The 25,023-nt window shown below is 40.4% G+C and overlaps 1 protein-coding gene across 1 annotated transcript in view; it reads left to right on the forward strand.

Moving 5' to 3' along the window:
- The window catches only part of LOC123456275 (zinc finger protein 585A-like), a 649,667-nt gene that overhangs the window by 71,775 nt on the left and 552,869 nt on the right, over nucleotides 1–25,023 (forward strand).

Below are 25,023 nucleotides of genomic sequence, written 5' to 3' on the forward strand. Positions count from 1 at the left end.
AATATCTAAGCTAGAAGACCAGGTAGCAGACCTAATGCAGTCCAACAAAGAGAAAGACAAACTTATAGAAAAGTATGAGTGGGAATTTCAAGATATTCGGGACACTATGAAAAGATCCAATATAAGAATTCAGGGCATAGTAGAAGGAGAAGAACTCCACTCCAGAGGCATAGTAGGCATCTTCAACAAAATCATAGAGGAAAATTTCCCCCAAATTGGGAACGAGGTGCCAATACAGATACAGGAAGCCTTTAGAACCCTAGCCAGACAAAACCCAGAAAGAACCATTCCTCTCCATATTATAATCAAACTTCCAAACACACACCAAAGAAAAAATACTGAAAGCAGTTAGAGAGAAAAATCAAGTTACCTACAAAAGCAAGCCCATCAGGATTACAGCAGATTATTCAACACAAACTTTTAAAGCCAGAAGGGCTTGGAGTGATATATTCCAAGTTCTGAAAGATAACAACTGTCAACCAAGGTTACTTTATCCTGCAAAGTTATCCATTCAAATAGATGGAGAAATAAAGACATTCCATGACAAAAGCAGGTTAAAGGAGTATTTGAAGACAAAACCAGCTCTACAGAAAATACTTGATAGAATCCTCCATGCTGAACAAAAGGAAAAGCACACATATAAGGAACCTAGAAAAAAGCAGCTATACTCAAATACCAGTTAACAGAAGAGAGCACAGGTAGAACAAGTAACACACACACACACACACAAATGGCAAACATAAATACACACCTTTCAATAATATCTATTAATATCAACGGTCTCAATGCCCCAACGAAAAGACATAGATTTGCAGACTGGGTTAAAAAGCAGGATCCTACAATTTGTTGTCTCCAAGAAACTCACCTTTCTACAAAGGATAGACATTATCTTAGGGTGAAAGGTTGGAAGACGGTGTTTCAAGCAAATGGGCCTAGAAAACAAGCAGGGGTTGCTATCCTAATATAAGACAGGGTAGACTTTAGTCCGACGTTAGTCAAGAAAGATAAGGAAGGTCACTTTATATTGATTAAGGGCACACTCCAACAGGAGGACATTACAATCCTAAACATATATGCACCTAACATGGGGGCTCCCAAATTCGTCAAACAAACACTATTAGAACTAAGTTCACAGATAACACCAAACACAGTGGTGGTGGGTGACTTTAACACCCCACTCTCATCAATTGACAGGTCATCCAGGGAAAGAATAAACAGAGAGGCATCTGGACTAAATGAGGTCATAGAAGGAATGGACCTAACAGATATATACAGGAAATTTCATCCAAAGGCTGCAGAATATACATTCTTTTCAGCAGCACATAGAACATTCTCTAAGATAGACCATATATTAGGACACAAAGCAAATCTTAACAAATTCAGGAAAATTGAAATAATTCCTTGCATTCTATCTGACCACAATGGAATTAAATTACAAACAGTAGCAAGAAAGGCTATAGAGCATACACAAAATCATGGAAACTAAACAATACACTACTAAATGATGAGTGGGTCAATGAAGAAATCAAAAAGGAAATCAAAAGATTTATACAGTCAAATGATAATGAGAACACAACATACCAAAATCTCTGGGACACAATGAAGGCAGTTCTAAGAGGTAAATTTATAGCCTTTAAGTGCCTATATTAAGGAATTAGAAAGGTCGCATGTAAACGACCTAATGCTTCGCCTTAAAGCCTTGGAAAAAGAAGAACAAGGCAAAGTAAAAATCTGTAGACGGGAAGAAATAATAAAGATTAGGGCAGAAATTAATGAAATAGAAACAAAAAAACAATCCAAAGAATTAATGAAACAAAGACTTGGTTCTTTGAAAGGATAAACAAAATTGATAAACCCTTAGCAAATCTGACCTAAAGAAAGAGAGAAGAGACACAAATTAATAAAATCAGAGATGAACAAGGTAACATCACAACAGATTCCAGAGAAATTCAAAAAATCATAGGGACACACTATAAAAGCATATATTCCACAAAGTATGAAAATCTGAAAGAAATGGATGATTTCCTTGATCTATATGACCTACCTAAATTAAATCAAAATGAGATTAATCACTTAAATAGACCTATAACAAACATGGAGATCCAAACAGTTATCAATAATCTCCCAACTAAAAAAAGCCCAGGCCCGGATGAATTCACTGCTGAATTTTACCAGACTTTTAAGGAAGAGCTAACTCCATTGCTTCTTAAGCTTTTCAAGGAAATAGAAAAAGAAGGAATTCTACCAAACTCCTTCTATGAGGCCAGCATCACCCTGATACCAAAACCAGGCAAAGATAGAACAAAAATAGAAAATTACAGACCAATCTCCCTCATGAACATAGATGCAAAACTTCTCAACAAAATATTGGCAAACAAAATACAAGAGTATATCAAAAAGATCATTCACCCTGACCAAGTAGGCTTTATCCCAGAGGTGCAGGGATGGTTCAACATACGCAAATCTAGAAATGTAATACATTACATAAACGGGTTGAAGGACAAAATTCACATGATCATCTCATTAGACGCAGAGAAAGCATTTGACAAAATCCAACATCCCTTCATGATAAAAGTCCTACAGAGACTGGGAATAGAAGGAATATATCTCAATATAAGAAAGGCTATTTATGACAAGCCTACAGCCAACATATTACTAAATGGGGAAAAACTGGAAGCTTTTCCACTAAAATCAGGAACAAGACAAGGGTGTCCACTGTCCCCACTTTTATTTAATATAGTTTTGGAAGTCTTAGCCATAGCAATAAGGCAAGAGACACACATAAAAGGGATACAAATTGGAAAGGAAGAAATCAAGTTATCATTATTTGCAGATGACATGATTCTATACATAAAGGACCCTAAAGACTCTACTAGCAAGCTGTTAGAGCTGATCAAAACCTACAGCAATGTAGCAGGATACAAAATAAATACACAGAAATCAGTAGCCTTCATATATGCTAACAACAAACACACAGAGGATGAAATCAGAGAATCACTCCCATTCACAATTGCATCAATTGGAACAATTGGAACAAACCTAACCAAGGAAGTAAAGAATCTATACAATGAGAACTTTAAAACACTCAAGCGAGAAATTGCAGTAGACACTAGAAAGTGGAGAAACATCCCTTGTTCCTGGCTTGGAAGAATCAATATCGTGAAAATGGCAATCTTACCAAAAGCAATCTACACATTTAATGCAATCCCTATCAAATTTCCAAAGGCTTTCTTCATGGAAATAGAAAAAACAATCCAAAAATTCATTTGGAATCACAAAAATCCTCGAATATCTAAAATAATACTGAGCAACAAAAAAGAGGCTGGTGGTATTACCATACCTGATTTTAACCTATACTACAGAGCCATAGTAACAAAAACAGCATGGTACTGGCACAAAAACAGACATGTAGATCAGTGGAACAGAATAGAGGACCCAGATGTAAGCCCAAGTAGTATAGCCACCTGATATTTGATAAAAATGCCAAAAATACTCATTGGAGAAGAGACAGCCTCTTCAGCAAATGGTGTTTTGAAAACTGGATATATATCTGCAGAAGGATGAAAATAGATTCTTCTCTCTCGCAATGCACAAGAATTAAGTCCAAATGGATTAAAGACGTTAACATCAGACCGGAAACTTTGAAACTGCTAGAGGAAAAAGTAGGGGAAACCCTTCAACATATTGGTCTTGGCAAAGACTTTCTGAATACAACCCCAATTGCTCAGGCAATAAAACCACAGATCAACCACTGGGACCTAATGAAATTACAAAGATTTTGCACTGCAAAGGACACAGTGAGAAAAGCAAAGAGGCAACCTACAGAATGGGAAAAAATCTTCGCCAGCTATATATCTGATAGAGGATTAATATCTAGGATATACAAAGAACTCAAAAAGTTAAATAATAAGGAATCAAACAAGCCAATCAAAAAATGGGCTATGGAGCTAAATAGAGAGTTCTCAAAGGAGGAAATACGAATGGCATATAAGCATCTAAAAAAATGTTCTACGTCACTAGTCATCAGGGAAATGCAGATTAAAACTACATTGAGATTCCATCTCACTCCTGTCACAATGGCCACCATCATGAAAAAAAATGATCATAAATGTTGGGGGGATGTGGGAAAAATGGAACCCTTCTGCACTGCTGGTGGGAATGTAATCTGGTCCAGCCATTGTGGAAAACAGTGTGGAGGTTCCTAAAACAGCTAGACATTGATCTACCATATGACCCAGCTATAGCACTCCTAGGCATATATCCAAAGGACTCATCTCATTTCCTTAGAAGTACATGCTCAACCATGTTTATTGCTGCTCAATTTATAATAGCTGGGAAATGGAACCAGCCTAGATGTCCCTCAACAGATGAGTGGATAATGAAGATGTGGCACATTTATACAATGGAGTTCTACTCAGCGATAAAGAAAAATGAAGTTATGAAATTTGCAGAAAAATGGATGGACCTTGAAAGTATTATACTAAGTCAGGTAACCCAGGCCCAGAAAGCCAAGCACCACATGTTCTCTCTCATATGTGGATCCTAGCCACAGATGTCTGGGCTTCTGCGTGAGAATGAAAGTACTTAGTAGCAGAGCCTAGTAAGTTGAAAAGGAGACATAAAGGGTGGAGAAAGGAAGGGAGGAGGATACTTAATAGGTTGATATTTTATATATGTAATTACAATGATTCTAATGGGGAGGTAGTATGATGGAGAACGGAATTTCAAGTGGGAAAGTGTGGGTGTGGGGAGGGAGGGAATTACCATGGGATATATTTTATAATCATGGAAAATGTTAATAAAAATTAAAAAGAAAAGAAAGAAAGAAAGAAAAAAAATCAAGCAAAAGATTCATCAAGTGATAAATTTTTTTGAATTAATTTATTTTTTTTTTAAATTTAATTTATTAGTTTTCTTTTCAGTAAATACAGGCAGTTTGGTACCATTATTTAGGCTCATCTGTGATCTATCCCCTCCCATTGGACCCTCCTTGTTAATGAAAATGGGTTGTGCATTGTGGAGTTAGCCCCCAGTTATTAGTATGATAAATGTCTCTGCAAATCATAACCCAACATGTAACTCTGACATTCTTTCTGCCCCCTCTTCCGCAAGATTTCCCTGAGCCATGTTGGGTTCATTTTTGGTCTGCTTCTGTGCTGAGGTGTTGGGGGCCTCTGAGGCTTTGGCTCTCTGATTTGGTAGGAGTTGATTTTTCTCTGTGTTGATCTCCTTCCCCTTTGTGCTGGTATCCAGTTCACAGGAAAATATCACCCTTGCTTATTTCGCCAGTTGTCCTTAGTTTCAGTTGGGCCCCTTCTGAGGTATGTTGGGGCAGCTCTCTTCTTAGGATCTGCATCTATCTGGAAAAGAGAAGCAGATTCTCCAACAGAGAGTAAGTTAGCACCCGCAAAATTGAGATAACACTTACTTTTTTGATAGACAGTTTGATAGGTGTAGGCCCTCTTATACCCGTGATTGATGGTAGCTTGATATTGTAGAGTGGGCTTGTGTTTGGGTATGGTTCTGACTTGTTTCCCAGCTCGAGCTAAGGGTCTAGTACCACTGAGTGGATCAGTTAGCCAAATCAAGAGCAATTGATTCCTCACCATGGCTGTGTACCACTATTGTACTTGTGTGGGCATCACATCCAGTTATTTGTTGCTAATTAGGTTAAACAATGTGTTGCTTGGACAGATCTTGGTCATTTCCCCCAGTCACCTATGTAGCGCCTTCTGGCACTAGACACGCTGACTATCTGGGGACTGACTCTCTCCTGGCTTCCAGCCATGTCATTCCATTTTACACATCAGCTGCATATGGAGTCTTCAGCAATAGGGTCTTACCACTGGCCTTTGGTGGGTCATCAAGTACTCTGACAGAAGTCTGTCATTGTTTTGGGAAACCTTATAGGTTTCTCTGATCAAAAGCTCATTGTGGATGGTAGGCCCAAGCTGGAAGTGGGGGTTACAGGTCAGTGTCCACTAATAAATTGAGGAAAAAGATAACTAATATACAAGAGTTAGAGAGGAGAGAGATAGAGTGGAGAGGGGGAGAGGGAGGGAGGGAAGATGTGGGAGATTTAGGTCAGTCTTGATCCTACCCTCTCCAGTGTCTTGTGGTTCAGGTGTTTCCTTGTAAGGGTCTAGTGAAGGTTCAGCCATTTGGTCTGTCTTTTAGGAAGTAGGATTTTATGGTACCATTGCCATTTGGGTCTGGATTACTGTTTTCCACCCTTTGATTCCCTCCCCGCCCTCCCATCCATCTTATTGTCTAGTCCATGAGGTACTTGCTGGGTATGTAAGGCATCTTGGGCAGATTCAGATTAGGTGTTGCAGATGAGTGAGACTATGTGTCGATTTTTTTTCTGTGATTGGGTAAGTTCGCTGAGAATGATCTATTCCAGGTTCAACCATTTTTCCTCAAATTTCTTTGTGTCGTTTTTTCTTACTGCTGTATAGAATTCCATTGTGTAGATATTCCACATCTTTGTTATCCATTCTTCTAATGATGGACATCTGGGTTGATTCCAGCTTTTAGCTATTACGAATTGAGCTGCTACAAACATGGTTGAGCAAATCTCTCTGGCTTTTGGTTTGAAGGTTTTAGGGTACATGCCCAGTAATGGTATAACAGGGTATGTTGGTATTTCTATAGTCAGCTTTTGCAGGAGTCTCCATATTGCTTTCCAAAGTGGTTGTACCATCCTGCATTCCCACCAACAGTGAATGAGTGTCCCTGCTTCTCCACATCCTCGCCAGCATTTATTTTCATTTGACCTTTGATGTTGGCTATCCTTATTGGGGTAAGGTGGAATGTCATACTTGTTTTAATTTGCATTTCTCTGATGATTAGGGATGATGAACATTTTCTTAGGTGTGTGTTTGCTATTTGTATCTCTTCCTCTGTGAATTGCCTGTTTAACTCTGTGCCCCATTTTGTGAGTGGGGTATTTGTCTTCTTATTGTTTAGACTTTTGAGTTCTTTGTAAATTCTAGAGATAAGGCCTCTATCAGTTGGATAACCTGCAAATATTTTCTCCCATTCTGTGGGTATTCTCTTGGCTTTGCTTATTATATGCTTGTCTGTAAAGAAACTCTTCAGCTTCATATGATCCCAATGGTTTAGTGACTGTTTAAGAACTTGAGCCACTGGGGTTTTATTCAGGAAGTCTTTTTCCATTCCTATATCATGGAAAGTACTTCCTAAACTTTCTTCCTGTAGTTTTCGAGTTTCTGGTCTTATGTTGAAGTCTTTGATCCATTTGGATTTGAGTGTTGTGCATGGTGAAATGTGTGGATCAAGTTTTAGTTTCCTACATGTGGTTATCCAGTTTGTCCAGCACCATTTGTTGAGGATGCTATCTTTTTTCCAGTCCGTATTGTTTGGGCCTTTGTCGAATATCAAGTAGCTATAGTTGCTTGGCCCAAAATCCGGGTCCTCAAGTCTATTCCATTGGTCTATACTCCTGTTTTTATGCCAGTACCATGCTGTTTTTATTACTATGGCTTTGTAGTATAACTTTATATTGTGTATGGTGATGCCACCAGAAGTATTTCTTTTGCTGAGGATATGTTTGGATATGCGAGGCCTTCTGCCTTTCCATATGAAACTTGAGATCATTTTTTCTATGTCTGTGAAGAACACTGTATGGATTTTAATTGGAATTGCGTTAAATCAATATATTGCCTTTGGTAGGATTGTCATCTTCACAATGTTAATTCTGCCTATCCAGGAGCATGGGAGGTCTTTCCATCTTCTCATGTCCTCCTCAATTTCTTTTTTGAGAGTTTTTATATTTTCGTTGTATAGATCTTTTACTTCCTTGGTTAACGTTATTCCAAGGTATTTTTTGTTGTTGTTGCTATTGAAAATGGGACTATGTCCTTTATTTCCTTTTCTGTGTCTTTGTCTTTTGCATACAGAAATGCTTCTGATTTTTGTGCATTGATTTTGTATCCTGCTACTTTGCTATAGGAGTTAATCACCTTCAGGAGTTTTGGAATGGAGTCTCTCAGGTCTCTTACATATACAATCATGTCATCAGCAAATAGAGCTAACTTAACTTCTTCCTTTCCAAATTGTATCCCTTTTATTTCCTTCTCCTGCCTTATTGCTTGTGCTAGGACTTCCAGAACTATATTGAAAAGCACAGGTGAAGAGGACATCCCTGTCTTTTTCCTGATCTCGATGGGAATTCCTCCAGTCTCTCTCCATTAAGTATTATTTGGGCCTTTGGAGCTTTGTATATTGCCTTTATTATATTAAGATGTGAACCGGCCATACCAATACTCTCCAATGTTTTGATCATGAAGTGATGTTGTATCTTGTCAAAGGCCTTTTCTGCATCTATCTAAATGATCATGTGATTTTTATGTTTAAGCTTGTTTATGTGGTGTATTACATTGACAGATTTTTGTATGTTGAACCACCCTTGTGTTCCTGGGATAAATCCCACTTGGTCAAGGTGGATAATGCTTTTGATGTGTTGTTGGATTCGGTTTGCGAGAATTTTGTTGAGGATCTTTGCGTCTATGTTCATTAGGGAAATAGGCCGATAGTTTTCTTTTCTTGTGGCATCTCTGCTTGGTTTTGGGATTAGGATGATACTAGCTTCATAGAAGGAGTTGGGTAGTTTTCCCTGTTCTTCAATTGTGTAGCACAGTTTTAGGAAGATTGGTTTGAGTTCTTCCATGAAGGTTTGATAAAATTCGGCTGGGAATCCATCTGGTCCTGGACTCTTCTTTTTTGGGAGGTTTTTTATTACTTTTTCAAACTCCATGAGCATGATGGGTTCATTGAGGTGGTTGATCTGCTCTGAGTTTAGCTTTGGTAGATGATATGCATCCAGGAATTTATCCATCTCCTCCACATTTTCCAGTTTTGTGGAGTAGAGGTTTTTGAAATAAGTCCTGATGATTCTGCCGATTTCACTGATGTCTGTTGTGATCTCTCCTTTTTCATTTTGAATTTTGTTAATTTGGAGTCTCTTCTTTTTTTGCTTGATCAAATTGGCCAGAGGTTTGTCAATCTTGTTTATTTTTTCAAAGAACCAGCTCTTTGTTTTGTCAATTGCCTTGTTTCCTTGGTTTCCAATTCATTAATTTCTGCACTGATTTTAATTATTTCCTTTCTTCTGGAGCTCTTTGGGTTGGATTTTTCTTGTTTTTCTAATGCCTTTAGGTGGATGGTTAGGCTATTGATTTGGGATTTTTCTGTTTTTTTTTATGAAGGCATTGAGTGCTATGAATTTTCCCCTGAGGACTGCCTTCATTGTGTCCCACAAGTTTTGGTATGATGTGTTCTCATTGTCATTCAATTCCAGGAATTTTGAAATTTCATTTTTTATTTCATCCACTATCCATTTATTGTTTAAGAGTGTGCTATTCAGTTTCCGGTTGCCGTTGGGGCTCTTGTTGGTTTTTTTGTTGTTGATTTCTAGGAATATAGCATTATGATCTGATAGCATGCAGGGAATTATGTTGATTTTCCTAAATATGTGGAGGCTATCTTTGTGACTCAGTATATGGTCTATTTTGTAGAATGGTTCATGGGATGCTGAGAAGAATGTGTACTCTGTGGATTTGGGATGGAAAGTTCTGTAGATGTCTGTTAGGTCTAAGTGCTCTATGGTTTTGTTGAACTCTCTTACTTCCCTGTTGAGCTTCTGTTTGGATGATCTGTCTATTACTGAGAATGGTGTGTTAAAGTCCCCAGCTATGATGGTGTTGGTGGTTATTTCTGTCTTATTGTCAAGTAGGTTTTGTTTTATGAACTGCGGTGCCCCTGTGTTTGGTGCATACAGATTTATGATTGTAATATCCTCTTGATGGATTGTTCCCTTTACAAGTAGGAAGTAGCCTTCTTTGTCTTTTTTGATTGTTTTTGGTTTGAAGTCAACTTTATCTGATATTAATATAGCTACACCTGCTTGTTTCTTATTCCCATTTGCTTGGAATATTGTTTTCCATCCTTTCACCCTGAGGAGGTTTCTGTCTTTAGTGGTAAGGTGGGTTTCTTTAAGGCAGCAGATTGAGGGGTCTAATTTTTTGATCCACCCTGTTAGCCTGTGTCTCTTGATGGGTGAATTAAGGCCATTAATGTTTAGGGTGATGACTGTGAGATTTGATTTGATCCCTGTCATGTTGTGGTGGTAGAGGTGTGTTGGCATTTCCATGGAATTTAATTTTTTTTTTTTCTATCTACTCTGGGTTTGATTGCTGTGATCTGCTTCTTGTAGGCATTTGTGTTTGGTTATTTGTTTCTTCTCTGTGGAGAATTTCCTGGGTACTTTCTGTAGGTTTGGTTTTGTGTTCATATAATTGTAAAGCTGAGTTTTGTCATGGAAAGTTTTCCTTTCACCATCTATTATAAGGGAGACTTTTGCCGGGTAGAGTAGTTTGGGTTGGAAGCCATAGTTTCTTAGAGTTTGGAGAGAATCATTCCAGGCCCTTCTAGCTTTCAGGGTTTCCATTGAGAAGTCTGAAGTAATTCTGATGGGGTTTCCTTTGAAAGTGGTGTGCTGTTTTTCCCTAGCTGCTTTTAGAATTTTTTCCTTGGTGTCAATGTTTAGAGTCTGAATGATAATATGCCTTGGGGAGTTTATCCTTTGGTCTAGTCGGTTAGGAGTTCTGTTTGCTTCTTGAATCTTGATGGGCCTTTCTTTTAAGAGACGGGGGAAGTTTTCTTCAATTATTGTGTTAAATAAGTTCTCCATGCCTTTGGTCTGAAATTCTTCTCCTTCTGGTATTCCAATGATTCCGATATTAGGACATTTAAGTGTATCCCACAATTCTCTCATGTTCTGTTCACAGGAACTTTTGAACTTACTGAAAATTTTGGATTCTCGAACTGTTTCTTCCATCCTGTCTTGCAGATCAGAATTTCTATCTTCCACTTTGCTGAGGGGGGGCAGGGTACGCTGAGGCACGCCGGGGCGCAGGACGCATGGGGGTGGGGCACAGGGGATGTGGGGCATGCTTGGGCATGCAGGGGCACGCTTGGGATGCGTGGGCGTGCCCGGGCCACGTGCGGGGGGACAAGGGGCGTGCGGGGTGGGGGGGGCAGGGTGCGCTTCAGGGCGCACGGGGCTCAGGGCGTGGATGCTCTGGGGCAGGTGGGGGTGGGGGCGCAGGGCACGTGGGGAGGGAGGCGGCTAGGAGCGCGGGCACTCGGGTGGGCGCGGGGGGTGCAGGACGCTGCAGGACGCCATGGGGTGCGGGTCATGCAGGTGGCGTGGAGCACGCTGAGGTAAGATGGAGCGCGGGACGCAGCAGGACGCCGCGGGGCACTCTGGACACGTGGCGGGGTTGGGATGCACGGGGGGGCTCAAGGAGCACAGAGGTGGGGCGCGGGGGTCTCGGGGCACACCTGGGCACCCGGGCGCTGTTTGCTGCGGGGCGCTTGGAGCCCGCCTGCTGCGTGTGGGTAGGGAGCGTTGGGCATGTGGGGGGAGCTCAAGGCACATGGGGGTGGGGCGCAGGGTTCTTGGGGCACGTAGGGGGTGCGGGGGTGCGGGGCACGCCTGGGCACCCGGCACGCAGGGCGCTTGGTGCGCGACTGCTGTGTGTGGATAGGGAGCATGGGGTGGGCAGGGAGTGGGGCAGGTGGGGGGTGGTCTCGAGGCGCCCGGGTGTGGGGCACGGGGGCCTGGGGCGCGTGGGGGTCGCGGGGCAGGCCTGGGCACCTGGGGCACGGGAAGCCTCATTTCGCTCGGGCCGCGCCTACTGCATGTGGATAGGGAGCGTGGTGTGCGCTGCGGGGGAGGGGCGCGCTGGGTGGGTCGGGGGGTGCGCCGGGGCGTGTGGGGCTTGGTGCGCATGGGGCGTCCCCAAGAAAACAGCACCCTTGTTTGTTTCACCAATTATTCTTAGTTACAGCTGGGGCCCTTTTGAGTTGTGAGGGTGGTTTTGTCCTCAGGATCTGTGTCTGTGTGTAAAAGAGAAGCAAATTCACCGATGGAGAGTACAGTTAACACCAGATAAATGGCATGACCCTTATTTATTTATTTATTTATTTATTTATTTTTATTTATTTATTTTTTTTAGAGAGAATAGGTATAGGCCCTCTTGTAGTCTACAATTGGTGGTAGCTTGATAGTGGAGGGCGGGCTCATTTTTGGATATGGTTCTGACTTGTTTGCCAGCTCCAGCTATGTGTTCCATTCCACTGAGCAGACCAGTTAGCCTAATCAAGAGCAGTTGGTTTCCCACCATGGCTGTGCACAACTATTGCACTTGTGTGAACATCACAAGTTATGTGTTGCTAAGTAGGTGAGAATATGACTTGCTTGGACAGATATTGGTCATTTTCGCCCAGTCGCCCATGTAGCACCTTCTGGCATTAAACACATTGACTGTCTGGGAACTGACTCTCTTCCAGCTTCCAGCCATGTCACTCTGTTACATGTCAACAACATATGGTGTCTTCAGCTGTAGGGTCTTATCACTAAGCTTTAGTGGGTATATGTGGTTTGATGTTCTCATGGACTTTGAAGATTTTTTTGTACCTTTTCTGAATTTGGTTATTGTGATCTGGTTCTTGTAGGCATTTGAGGTTGATTATTTGATTCTTTTGTGGGGAGAAATTCCTGAAATACTCTCGGTAGGTTTAGTTTTCTGTTCAAATAATTTTAATGCTGAGTTTTGTCATGGAAAGTTTTTTTTTTCACCATTTATTATGAGGGTTACTTTTGCTGGGTAAAGTAGTTTGGGTTGGAAGCCATAGGATCTTAGACTTTGCAGTGTGTTCCATTCCAGGCCCTTCTGAATTTCAGGTTTTCCATTGAGAAACCTGGCATAATTCTGATGGGGTTACCTTTAAAAGTGATGTGCTATTTTTCCCTAGCTGCTGTTAGGATTTTTTCTCTTTGGTGTCAATTTTTGTGGTCTTAATGATAAAATGTCCTGGAGAGTTTCTCCTTTGGTCCAATCTGTTTGGAGTTCTGTTAGCTTCTTGTATCTGGATGGGCCATTTTTTTTTAATATAGTGGGAAAGTTTTCTTCTATTATCTTATTAACTAAATCCTCCATGCCTTTGGTCTTAATTTCTTCCGCTTGTGGTATTCCCATGATCCAGATGTTAGGCTGTTTAAGGGTATCCCACAATTCCCTCATGTTCTGTTCACTAGGTCTTTTAGGGGAGAGCAATCGCTAATAGATCACCAGTGGAAGGGTGCAGAGGGGGAAATTAAAGGGAATCTGCTGATTCCCTCGCTCTCAGGTAGCCCAACAGTCCCCCAATTACCCCAAGAGCCATAGTTCCAGCCTCAGGATAATCCTGCACTTACTATAGGAAAGGGGACCCAGGCTAGCATAGTACCACCAGCCTCACTGTGCAGGGGTGATTGTCCTGCTACCCCCACCCATGCATGACGTAAGGCAGGCTACACCCACTGGTCATGGGAGCTCAGGCTGGATCCCTCCATCTGCCCACTGTGTATGCGCTACCCATTTGCACACTTGCTGTTCAGGCTGCCCACTTCTGGCAGCCCACCATGCAAGAGCTTAGACTGATTCAGCAGCCTGCTGCAGGACGCTTGCTAAGTCTGCTCCTGCAGTCTGATGCACATGAGCTCAGGCTGCTTCAGCGGCCCACCACGTGTGAGCTCAGGCTGATCTGCCCACACATGCATGAGTTCAGGACTGCTCTGCCTCTCTGCTTGCCCACCTGCTAGCTCAGACCAGCTCCCCCAAAAGGCGCCACTTCCTTCTCCCATCAAGACCACAATTTTACTTTCCCTGCCCATATACTGTGATGGAAAGACCAGTTATTTATTTATTTAGATAAGCAAGAGTGAGAGAGATGCTTGTACCACCTAGTAAGCATGTGTGAAATTGCACTTGCCTTACTTTTGTGTGTCTGACTGATGTGACATCTGGAGAGTTCAACATGGGACCATTGGCCTCAAGGGAAGTGCCTTACTGCTAAGCCATCTCTCCAGCCTGCTTCTCCTATTTTACTCCTCCTTTTCTTTCTTCTATTTTGCCAGAGTTAATTTGCGTCTTCCCACCTCTATTAACTCAATCAATAAAAATCCCTTCCAGAGAAGAAGAGAGATTTTTTTCCATGTTCTCCATCCTATCATGTTGACAGGCATGATGATCCATCATAATGGACAAATATTTCATGAGCTACCTCTCAAGCTTGCACACTAGAATGTTTTAGAACCAATAAACAAGATTTGAGTTGATTTAATCACACATGTTCAGAGCCCTGGTACTAATTTCCTAATCTTTATTAGAAAAATGCATACACTGGGGGCTGGAGAAATGGCTTAGTGGTTAAGGCACATACTTGTGAAGTCTAAGGTTCAATTCTCCAGGTCCCATGGTGTCGCATGCATCTGGAGTTTGTTGCATTGGCTAGAGACCCAAGAATTCCCATTCTCACTCGCTTTTCCTCCCACCCCTCTCTCTGTCTTGAATAAATAAATAAAAATAAATGTTAATTTTTTTGTTGTTTTTTTTTTTGATGTAGGGTCTCACTCTAGCTCAGGCTGACCTGGAATTCACCATGGAGACTCAGGGTGGCCTCGAACACACGGCAATCCTCCTACCTCTGCCTCCCGAGTACTGGGATTAAAGGCGTAAGCCACCACGCCTGGCATAATTTTTTTTTTAAAGATTAAAATAAATGCATACACTGGTATAGAGAGATGGTTCGGCTATTAAGGTACTTGCTGTTGAAACTCCCTGATCCAAGTAAAGCCAAATGCAAAAGGTAGCACATAATTTGGAGTTAATTTGCATCAGCTAGAGTGCCTGGCACACTCATTATCTCTACATATGTGCCTCTCTCTGTCTCTTTGAGACAACTAAATGAAATATTGAAAAAAATTAAAAATAAAAATATCCATGAAACGTAAACATCTTTGTCTGCTTTTTCTAGATACAGCATGAATTTTTCTTATGTATAATGAAAATTTCATCAGCTTGCTCTCAGATTTGAATAATCAGTATATTTTTTCTTCATGCATTTGGCATTTCTTAAAATACGACTGGACCACCTCCAGTGTGGTTCCACTATCCTTTGTCAATGTCTCTGGAGTTACCTCATGCTGTTATTAAAGCAAAATCCCTTGAAGATAGACTTGTTTCAATTGTAATTTACCAACTACATCCCAAGCCACAAGACAAAATCATTATTCCCAAATTATTATCATGATTATTATTATTATTTGGTTCACACATGCCCTCGGGTTCATCTGGCTGTATGTGTCTACTGGGGTATCAAACCTGGGTCCTTTGGCTTTGCAGGCAAGTGATTTAACCACTAAGACATCTCTCTAATCCTCTGCATAATTTTATTTTGTTTTTGAATTTGGAGAGACAGGAAAAGAGAGAGAAAGAGAGAGAGAGAATGGGCACTGCAAGGCCTCCAGCTACTGCAAAGAAACTCCAGATGCATGGGCAACCTTGTGCATCTGGCCTATATGGATCTTGGGGAATACAACCTGTGTCCTTAGGCTTCACTGGCAAGCTACTTAACCACTGGGCTATTTCTCTAGCCCTGCATAGATTTTCTGAAAACATTCAACCACTGTCTATAATGCTGAAGACTGACTACTTTGGTAATATATGCTGTGTAAAGTGAGTGACATTGGTTTTAGAATTCTCTGAAATTCTGGTGAGTGAAAAAAAATGAATGGATGACTTTGCTAACAAATAACTTGCTTCTATAACATGAGTTTTAAGAAAAATAAAAGGGAACTTAGGTGGAAGAGATGGCTTACCAGTTAAGTCACTTGTCTGTGAGGATAAGGACCCAGGTTCAATTCTTGGAACCACGTAAAGTCAGATGCATAAGGTGGCACATATATCTGGAGTTTGTTTGTAGTAGATTGAGGGCCTGGAGCATGCATATTCTCTCTCACACTCTCTCTCTCATAAAAACATAATAACTGCCAGTGCTGTTGGCTTTGCTGAAGAATGGAAAAAAGAAGCTGTCATTAAATTTGAAGGTGATGAGTTGGTACTGTAAAGCATGTCACCAGAATTCTTCATAAAGTTGACTTTCAAAATGTTGCTTTTCTGTTACAGGAGGGGAGGATCTCATGTCAATCTCACTGAGTTGAAGCAGAAAAACTGGCCACTGTCTCTTCAAAATGAATGTTGTCAGGGCTGGAGAGATAGCACAGTGGTAAAGGCACTTGCCTGTGAAGCCTAAGGGCCCATGTTGAAATCTTCAGGTCCCACATAATCCAGATACACAGTGACAGAAGAGCACTATGTTGCACAAGCACACAAAGGGGTGCACACATTTGGAGTTCATTTCCAGTGGATGAAGGCCCTGGAATGCCCACTCTCTCTCATTGCCTCTCTCTAAACAAATAATTAGAAGACCCCCATGTACCCAAAACAAATAGTTCTTAGCTTCAATGTGATATTTTGAGAGATAAATGCTGCATTGTAGTAACTAGAAGGAATCTTAATGAACCATCTACTACATTTTTAAACTAAGGTAATCAGTTTCAAAAGGAGTGTTCAGGTTATTTTGACTTTGTTTTTAAATGGATGCTTCAAGAATTATATATATATTTTTTATTTATTTGAGAGTGACAGACACAGAGAGAAAGACAGATAGAGGAAGAGAGAGAATGGGTGCACCAGGGCTTCCAGCCTCTGCAAACGAACTCCAGACACGTGTGCCCCCTTGTGAATCTGGCTAACGTGGGACCTGGGGAACCAAGCCTCGAACCAGGATCCTTAGGCTTCACAGGCAAACGCTTAACCGCTAAGCCATCTCTCCAGCCCACGAAATATTTTTAAACACAATTATTTCAAAATGTAGAGTTAAAAATTGTTTAAAATGTAATGGTCAATGTTTATTGCTGCTTAATTTATAATAGCTGGGAAATGGAACCAGCCTAGATGTCCCTCAACTGATGAGTGGATAATGAAGAGTTGGCACATTTATACAATGGAGTTCTACTCAGTGGTAAAGAAAAATGAAGTTATGAAATTTGCAGAAAAATGGATGGACCTGGAAAGGCTTATTCTAAGTGAGGTAACCCAGGCCCAGAAAGCCAAGCGCCACATGTTCTCTCTTATATGTGGATCCTAGCTAAAGATGACTGGGCTTCTGTGTGAGAATGAAAATACTTAGTAGCAGAGGCCAGTAAGTTAAAAAGAAGACATAAAGGGAAGAGAAAGGAAGGGAGGAGGGTACTTAATAGGTTGATATTATATACATGTAAGTACAATGCTTGTAATGGGGAGGTAATATGATGGAGAATGGAATTTCAAAGGGGAAAGTGTGTGGGGGGGAATTAACATAGGATTTTTTTTATAATCATGGAAAATGCTAATAAAAATTTTTAAAAAAGAAAGCAAAAGCATGTTGTAATGGCAGTGCTAGAAATTTTACTTGCCGAAATTAATGTTCCCCTGACAAGTAACTCAACACTTTCAAATTTTTGGTGGGAGAGCTTATCTGAAAGTAGTTAATAAATTATATTAACTTTCAAAAAAAATGTAAGGGTTAATGAACGTTGACTATTTTGTGACAAAAGCCCAGAATTGTCACTTATATGTATGCAAAAGGCAGATGAGTACAACAATGAAGATGAATTCACTGTTTTTGTAAGGAGACAATTCCATCCCCTCAAGACCTTCCCTCTCCTCCCTCCCTTAGAGCCTTTTTCTAGTTTATGGGTCTCTGCTACTGATTTTTGCTTCCAGCTCACACACAAATCTATACATTTGTAGCTAGGATCCACATTAAGAGAGAACATGTGAAGTTTGGCTTTCTGCACCTGCATTACCTCACTTAGTATAATCCTTTCTAGATACATCCATTTCCCTGAAAATTTTATAATTTCATTTTTCATTACCACTATATAGAACTCCATTGTGTAAATGTACCACATCTGTATTATCCACTCATCTGTTGAGGGCCCGCCAGGATGGTTCCATTTCCTAGCAATTGTGAATAGACCAGTAATAAACATTGTTGTGCAAGTATATCTGAAGTAGTGAGAACAGTCATTAAGATATATGCCTAGGAGTGCTATAGCTGGATCATATGGCAAATCTACTTATAGCTGTCTCAAGAACCTCCACACTGATTTCCACAATGGCTGTACCAGATGACATTCCCACCAAGAGTTTAGAAGAGTTCCCCTTTTCCACATCCTTGCTCACATTTATTATCATTTGTTTTCTTGATGGTAGCCTTTCTGACAGGAGAGAGATGTTACCTCAAGGTAGTTTTAATTTGCATTTCCCTGATGGGCTAAGGATGTAGAACACTTTTTTAGATGTTTATATGTCATCTGTATTTCTTCCAGTGAGAACTCTCTATTGATTTCCATAAGCATTAAATTTTTTTTTTGATTTCTTATTCTACTTTTTGTTTTCATTGTATATTCTGGATATTTATCCTCTGTCAGATGTATAGCTAGCAAAGATTTCCTTCCATTCTGTAGGTTGTCTCCTTGAGCTATTCACAGTGTCCTTTGCCATGCAAAATCTTTGTAATTCCATGAGATCCCAGTAGTTGATTAGTGGTTTTATTTTCTGAGCAATTAGGGTTATATTCAGAAAGCCATTACCTATGACAACCTGTTGAAAGGATTTCCCTTCCTTTTCCTCTAGAAATTTCAGAGCTTCAGGTCTGGTATTAATGTCCCTGACACACTTGGATTTGATTCTTGTGCATGGAGAAAGACAAGGATATATTTTTACCTTTCTACATATAGATATCCAGTTTTCCCAACACCACTAGTTGAAGAGGCTGTCTTTTATCCAATGAATACTTTTCACATTTTTCTCAAAAATCAGACGGCTGTAGCTGCCTGAATAAACATCTATGTCCTATATTCTGTTCCATTGATCTACATGTCTGTCTTTGTGCCAATACCATGCTGTTTTGTTAGTAAGGCTTTGTAATATACGTTAAAATTGGGTATGGTGATACCACCAGCCTTATTTTTATTGTTCAAAATTGTTTTGGCTATTTGAGGTTTTTTGTGCTTCCAAATGAATTGTAGGATTTTTTTCTTTTTATGTGAAGAATGCCATTAGAATTTTAATGGGGAAACAATTAAATATGTAGATTGCTTTTGGTAAGACTGACGTTTTCACAATATTGATTTTTCTAACCTACTAACATGGGTTGTATTTCAATTTACTTATGTCTTTGGCAATTTCTCACTTGAGTATTTTAAAGTCCTCATTGTAGAGATCCTTTACTTCCTTGGTTAACTTTATTTATTTACTTATTTATTTGGCAATTGTGAATGGGAGGGATTCCCTGGTTTCATCCTCTGCATGTTTGTTGTTAGTATTTAGGAAAGGTACTAATTTCTGTGCATTTATTTTGTATCCTGCTCCATTGCTAAAAGTGCTTATCAGCTCTAACAATTTGCTGTTAGAGTATTTAGCGTCCTTTATGTATAAAATAATATCTTCTGCAAGTAGTGATCATTTGATCTCTTCATTTCCAATTTGTATCATTTTTATGAGTGTATCTTGCCTTATTGCTATGGCCAAGACTTCCAGTACTATATCAAATAAATGTGGGTACACGTGCCACCCTTGTTTTGTTTCTGAATTTAATACAAATGCCTCACATTTTCCCCCATTTAGTATTATGTTGACTGTAGGGTTGTCATAAATAGCTTTTAGTATGTTGAGCTATGTTCCTTCTACTCCCAGTTTCTGTAATATTTTTACCATGAAAGGATGTTGGATTTTGTCGAAGGCCTTTTCTGCATCTACTGAGATGATCATGTAATTTTTCTACTTCAAACCATTTATATGATGCATTGCATTTATCAATTTGCATGTGTTGAGCCATCCCTTCATCTCTGGGATAAAGCCAATTTACTCAGGAGAATAATCTTTTTGATATATTCTTGTATTCTGTTTGCCAATATTTGTTTAGAGTTTTTGCATCTATATTCACGAGGGAGATTGGTCTGTAAATTTCTTGTTCTCTCTTGGTCTGGTTTTGGTATGAGGGTGATGCTGGCTTCATACAAAGTGTTTGGTAGAATTCCCTCCTTTACTAATTTATGGAAAAGTTTGAGAATCATTGCGGATACTTCTTCCATGAATGTCTGGTCAAATTCACCAGTGCATCCATAGGGGTTTTGACATTTTTTAGTTGGGAGACTATTTATAACTGCTTAGTTCTTTCCAGGTTTTGTTGTTTGGTGTTCTAAAAGCTTCTTGTATCTGCATTGGCATTTATCTCCTAATTTGGAGGAAATTGTCTTCTGTGGTTTTTTTGAAAACATCTACTACGTCTCTGGATTGAAATTCTTCTCCTTTTATTATACCCTGAATTCTTATGTTTGATCTTTTCTTAGTGTCCCGGATATCTTGAAATTCCCATTCACACCTTCTCTTAGCTTGTCTTTCTCCTTGTTGGACTGTATTAGTTCAGTCACCTGGTCTTCTAGTTTGGATATTCAGTTCTCTCCTTCACCATTGTACTGGTGTTTCATTGACTGTATTCTTCAGATCTAGGATTTCACCTTAGTTTTTCATTAGTATTTCTATTTCCTTACTGATGTTTTCTAGTGACCTTATTTCATTAGGCTGATTTTCTGTGTTCTCTGTCAGAAGTTTATTTTCTTTAATTCCTTTGTTTTCCTCTTTGATTCCTTTGATTTTTTAATTGATTTTTTGAGTACAGACATCACTTTTTTTGAAATATTTGTCAGGCATTTCATCTAAAACTGTCTCGTTGGTGATGATTTCTGATAGATTTATCATTTTGGTGGGACTGTCTTGGTTTTTTTTCTGTATTTCTTCTATATAGTGGCTTCTGCATCCTGATTTGACTGGATGCTTGGGTTTTCTATTCATCTGCAGTGTTCTTGGATATGGCAATCTATATACTTTTAGGATATGAGTTTAAGATGTCTGGTGTAGTTCTTATACCCTAATTCATTCACATAAGTAATCCTAGGTGCTGAGTTTGCATGCTAAGCAAGTTTTCTAGTGCCTAGGTGGAACAATTTACTGGAAAACTCTAAAGATCAACTGAGCAATATACACAATCAATAAAAACCAGCACAAAGTATGCAATTGTGGGGATTAAAATAAACAGGTAGTCATATAAATTCAAAACCCATAAGGGTGTGTGTTGTTCTACATCCTTAATCTTGTCTGCTAGAAGGTAGAGATTTCTGTTTTGAATTGCGTTCTAGGTCAACCCGGATCTAGATCAGACCCTGCCCCCAGTAGTGACAGAAGCAAAAGACAAAGGCATTATTAATATGAAAGCACAAAAGTCCACAAAATTCAACCCCCAAATACAGGTTATTTGAAAGTGGTAAAGACAACCAAGAATATATAACCCATAACCTGCCCTGACACAGAAAGAGATTAGGTTTTATAATGCAGGCCTATTACCTTCTTCTTCTTTTTCTTTTTTTTTTTTTGTTTTGTCAGTCGGCCTTGTTAACTTTTGGGGTAGCTTCCCATCTCATCAATGCAGAGTGCTCACCTTGATCCCTTGGGGTTATGCTGGGGAGCTGGAGCTCTTATCAGGTGTGCTGGCTGTGCTGATACTGGGGGCTGAGTGCTTGAGGCTTGTATGTTTGCAGATCTGGTGAGGGATGGGAGAATTCAGACTTCTGGAGTTGATCATGCAATTCTACCTGTATTCCTTTCAGTAGCTCCTTAGTTGGTCTCAGGTGTGTTTACTTCAGATTTCTTTACTTTGCAAGAAGGCTGATGAGGTTGAAAAATCTCTTTGTTTAGTCTCTGCTGCTGCTTGGCACACTGGGTGGGGCAGTACTGGGCAGGTGCACAGATTGCGCAGATCAGTGGGCTGCAAGTGCCTCGGTGGGACTCCTTTTCCTCCTTTCTGGTGTATCTGGGTGTCTCTGGCTTCACCACTGTGTATAAGAATAGCCTCTACTTCACTTTTCAGAAGAAAAGTGTATTTGCAGGGATTTGCTTAAATCCCTCCCTAGGCTTGTTTGGCATTTCTCCTATGCCTATGTTATTGTTTTAGAGGTATGGTCTCACTGTAGTCCAGGATGACATGAAATTCACTATGTAGCCTCAGGGTGGCTTTGAACTCATAGCCACAATCCTACTACCTCTGTCTTCCAAGTACTGGGATTAAAGGTGTGTGCCACTAGAAGATTCTATTTTAACTGTCTTCCACTGTAACTTTGATGCTATCAGCATTTATTCTGACTCATGAAAACCTAACACATCACTGTGGCACCACCTTCCTGCCTTCTCCTATAAAGCTGGCGATGGTGATGTCAATTGAGCATGAAGAACACATTAAAACAGTAAATCGTCTGTTTTCCAGTGTGATGGAAGAAAGACATGTAAAACCATTCATCTCATGGTGTCCCTTTTGTCTGCATTTGTCCAGAGGACTTTTGGAAAAGAAAAAAAAGGTACAAAATTACAAGCTGTTCTTCCCAATTTGGCCTCATTTTGGGGCCCTTGAATGTCAAGAACATGTAAAATGTATCATAAACATGGTCTCAGTGAGCAGTGATTGTTTTTGGCAGTGCACAGAGATTTGTAGGGCTTTGTGGCCCATTCTATGTGGACAATTGTTTGGTTTCCAATTCTATTATGAAAGTGCCAAAATAGTTCTTCCTGATAAGTTTCTTTCAGCAAAATCCCTGGTCAAATTGTGTACAACAACAAAGGGCTGGAGAGATGGCTTACCACTTAAGGCACTTGCCTACCAAGCCTAAGGAGCCATGTCCAAATCCCCAGAGCCCATGTAAGCCAGATGCATAAAGGTAAGGCAAGTGCAAGGTCGCACATGACCACTAGTTGGCAAAAGTGTCTGGAGTTTGTTTTGAAGGGCTTGGCACACCTATTCTCTCTCTTCCTGTCTCTTTCTCTTATCACATGAATGAATGAATAAATAAATGTTTAAAGAAAAATTAAACAATAAATAAAAATAAAACAAATAAACTTTCGTGTAGTATTGGGCATTCAAAAAATGACTGAGGGACTCTTAACCCTTCTGAGTTTCTGAAGTCTACTGGAGTCTGGATCTGTAATAATATTTTAGATTTTTTCATTATTTATTTATTTGAGACATAGAAAGGGAGAGAGAGCAAGAGAGCAAAAGTGAGAAAGAACAGGGCAGAGCATCCAGCCACTGTAAACAGACACCAGACATATGCACCACCCTGTGAATCTGGCTTATGTGGGTCCTAGGGAATCAAACCTAGGTCCTTAGGCTTCCAAGGCAAGTCCCTTAACCACTGAGCTATCATTTCAGCCACCAGAAGAAACATTTTTATTTTTTTTCTTTCACATTTTTATTAGGCATTTTTTTTTTTATCACAGCAATGAGCAACTACACCCAACATAGACATCTGGACTCCACACATACAAAAACATACCTGTGCCCACATGCAAACATACCACACCCATGTATAAAAACAATCTGCTGGGTGTGGTGGCACATATCTTTAATCCCAACACTAGGGAGGCTGAGGTAGAAGAATCACGGCCATGAATTTGAAGCCAGCCTAACACTACAGAGTGTATTCCAGGTCACCTAGGCTAGAGCAAGAACCTACCTTGAAATACTAATGAAAGAATAATAACTATCTTAGATAAAGCCATCACTTTGGAATAGAGCTTCATGACCTCTATGTTTATGACATTTGGGGCCCAAGATACCTACTGGTGATGAGGGCTGCACTGTGCCATGTGGGAGGTTGGGTAGGATCCGGGGTTCTGCTCTCCATGGGGTGAACAATGCATAGTCAGAAGAGCCAAAATAAAATCTGCAGCCATATTTGATTGTCATGAGTAGAGAACAGACAAAATATCTCCGGCCACAGGCACAACCCCTGCCTTCTGTTACAGTCGCTGTATCACCTAATATCATCTCTTAGAGTTCTCCAAATGCCCTTGGAGAGGCTTGGCAGTTCACATCTTTAATCTAGCACTCTTTTTTTTTTTTTTTTTTTTTCGAGATAGGGTCTCACTCTAGCCTAGGCTGACCTGGAATTCATTATAGAGTCTCAGGGTGGCCTTGAACTCACGGCGATCCTCCTACCTCTGCCTCCCGAGTGCTGGGATTAAAGGCATGCACCACCACACCCGGCTTAATCTAGCACTCTTGAGGCACATGGAGGAAGATCTTGACTGTGAATTGGCGGCCAGACTGAAACTCCACAGTGAATTCCAGGTTAGCCTGGCCTGGAGCAAGACCCTACCTCGAAAATTCAAATGACAAAACAAAAAACACAATACCCTTGCACACATCCCTATGTTAGATAAACCCACCATACAGTTGGCTTCCTGCCCCTGCCACCATGCCTTTCCCACCATGACAGACTACCTTCCCTACAACTGTGACCCAGGATCCATCTTCTCATCCCTTAAGTTGCCTATTTTGTCATGGCACTGGGAAGTAACTCCTTTTCCATTCCTTAGATCCCATGTCCAATAATTTCTCTTCGTCACTTATCACATCTAACGTGTTGTCAGTAATTTTTTGTTTCTTTGAGGTAGGTCCCATCTCTAGCCCAGGCTTACCTGGAATATGTGATCTCAGGCTGGCCTGAAACTCAGGGCCACAATCCTCCTACCTATGCTTCCCAAATGATCACTGTGCTGGGTTGAATAAATGGCCCCCAAACTATTCATTCAGTTGTTTACAGTTTGCATCTGCAGCCACCTGGCTGGAGGCAGTGTCACTGGGTATATCTTAAGTTGTGGTCATGGGTTTCAGATTTCAACCTAAAGATATGCAAAGTGTGCTTAGCTGAAGTTCCTGAGTGTGCTGTGGCTTTTGGCTTTTCGTTTGGGGCTTGTGCTTCTCTCTCTCTGCTTTGCCATTATGAAACTTGCCCTGGATCTGTAAGCTTCAATAAATATCCCTTCCTCCATAACTGTGTCTGCTCTGAAAGTTCATCTCAGCGAACCTGAAGCTGTCTGCTACACTCACTATGAATTTTGCACCAAAAGGTGACAACACGTGTTTGTCATTCACCCCTGAACTGCACCTCCCAAAGGCATGTTATTGAGGATGTGGGGGATAAAAGTAAAAAAGCCTAGAGTGAATTGACCA

The sequence above is a fragment of the Jaculus jaculus genome, chromosome 20 (assembly GCF_020740685.1).
Source record: "Jaculus jaculus isolate mJacJac1 chromosome 20, mJacJac1.mat.Y.cur, whole genome shotgun sequence".
NCBI classification, from domain to species: Eukaryota; Metazoa; Chordata; class Mammalia; order Rodentia; family Dipodidae; genus Jaculus; species Jaculus jaculus.